Raw genomic sequence first — 2,618 nt, 5'->3', positions numbered from 1 at the left:
CAAGGAAAAACGTCACCTGCCTGATGCTGAGCGGCGTACACATAGAAGTAGCCCACAAACTCGATGTAAGCTCATCCATTATGTGTCTGCGGAATTTTATGACACGTCGCGGGACTCCAAAAGAAATATTTCTGACAATGGCACAAACTTTAAAGCCACGGAGAAAATAGTGAAAAAGAACTACAAAAGATCGACTTGGATGAAGTCACCATAAAATACGAAGCAATTAAGTGACACTTCAACCCGCCTGCAGTACCTCATATGGAGGCGCATGGGAACGACTAGTCAGATCGGTCAAAACAGTTTTAAAAACAATCTGCCAACAAACAAACTTCAACGAGAAACTCTTTAAACCGCCCTTATGGAAGCGGAAAGTATCATCAATTCCAGACCACTAACCTTTGTCTCTTTAGATTCAGCGACGACGAAGCACTCACTCCGAAACATTTACTTCTGGGATCGACGAACGGCTATAAGCGTATGGCAGATGGCAAATACGATCTAAGCCTGCGTTGCCAACAAACTCAGTTATTCGCAGACAAATTCTGGAACCGCTGGGTTAAGGAATTTACCCCAGATTTAACCAGACGCAGCAAGTGGTTCATCAAAACGTTCCCCAATAGCTATCGGCGATGTCGTTATCGTTATCGACGATCAACTGCCGTGGAAAATCATCATATTTCTAGCTTCAAAGCGAACGCGTGTGTTTTTTTCTGCGCTCCGAATTTATTTTTGTTTTGCTAAATCCAGCGGTGGAATTAACAAATTCTTTAATAATTCAATTTCGTAATCCGTACTAGTTAAAGTTGCAGTTCTGTTTCGCAGTGAATCTTTTGTGATATGTGCATTATTTTAATAAATTAATTCAATCTGTTCTCTTTCTGTCTTTGCTTTGTTTACTCTCTTTTTCGTGCGTTGTCCGTAGTGCTGTTTGGTGTTGTTTTTGTACTTAACTGCACGGTGCACCCGCTCTCTCGCTCTCCCACACAAAATCTTAAAGTGCACACTGCGCTCTTGCGGTACATTTTCTGATTTTGTCTTTTGGTACAGTGGTCAAACCCAATTAAACATGGAAACCAATGTTGTCTGCTTCCATAACAAATGCCGTCAGGTAATAAAGCCTGATCAGTCAAAAATGACCTGTTGGCTATGTGATAGAATGTGCACACTAAGTGCGCTGGTTTTAACGGCCGAACAAGTGATGACCTAGCTAAAGGCCCTAATCTAAAATACTGTTGTGATACTTGCCTAGGAGTTGCGAATGAAATGCAACTCTTTATGCGCCAAACTAAAGGTGGCTTGAAAGGACTGATCAGCAGTTTTGGCGTGGCTAGAGATAGTTTTCGTCAAGCTGATGATCTTCTTTCTGCGCTTGATTCACAATTTAATAGCCTCAAACTATTAGAAGAATCTCCAAAGCGCAAGAAAGCCGCTGGTGGTAGGCTGCCTAAGGGGAATGCCCCGCAACCTTAGGCAAGTGATCAACAGGACTCTACAGCTGATCAGTTGACGATCGCAGCAAACCCTCAAATGTTGCTTAGATCGGCAGCTAAAAAAGATTCGGCGCAATCCGATCAATCGATTGTGTGCGGGAGTCCAGCCTGGGACGGCTACAGATTTCGTTTTGTCCACACTGGTTTCTCAACCGGTGATTCCACCCGTACCGAATTGTTTACCACCACAAAGGAATATTGAGTCCGGACTACCGGCACAAGTTGGCACTTCAGAAATACAACCTGCAGTGCCAAAACCCCTCTCGGTGGTTCCACTAAAGAAATTTTTGTTTCTCGGCTTTCCCCTGATCAAACATCATCTGATGTACTGTCTTATATACAAGAAAAAACAAAAGCCGACAACATAAAAGTGGAAAAATTTAACTTTTCTTATGCTAGGACATCTCATCTTTCAAGATAACTGTCCCAAATGAGCTATTCTCAACCATATGTTCTGGTGATTTTTGGCCGGAAAGTATGATTGTGAAAGAGTTTGAAGCTAAGATTAAAAATAGAAAAAAAGGGCCCGTGGGAATTAAACTTCCCACAAGTGTCCAGATCACTGCCCCATCCTCCTCTACTACTTCTACTTCTTTATCTTCAAAAAACTAAAATCTAGTCTCACTATCTGTTATCAAAATGTAAGAGGCTTGTGTAGTAAGCTAACTAATTTGTATTCAAATAGTCTTTCCTTTGCATCCCATATTATTGTGTTTACAGAGACTTGGTTAAAACCGGAGATACTTAACTCCGAAGTTTTCACAGGTATGTACACAGTATACAGGCATGATCGTCCCTCCAGGCGGGGAGGTGGAGTCCTAATTGCTGTTAGGTCTACCCTCACGTCAGTGGAGGTACTTTTTGACGAGTTCCGTAACTTAGAATTCTTATGCGTTAACCTGTCATTTTCTGATAGCTATGTTTATATTACGTGCTCGTACATTCCGCCGTCTTCTGAATTTCCTGAATATATTAACCATTTGTCCGCTATCCAATCCGTTACAAACAGACTGTCCGATAGGGACCAACTAGTTGTCCTAGGTGACTTTAATATACCAGGCACTAAGTGGTCCACAGAGGAACAGTCGAATATTCTCCTGCCTATAGCACAGCATGACTTTATTG

Source organism: Drosophila teissieri, chromosome 2R, assembly GCF_016746235.2.
Source record: "Drosophila teissieri strain GT53w chromosome 2R, Prin_Dtei_1.1, whole genome shotgun sequence".
NCBI lineage: Eukaryota > Metazoa > Arthropoda > Insecta > Diptera > Drosophilidae > Drosophila > Drosophila teissieri.
This window is presented reverse-complemented; position numbering follows the sequence as displayed.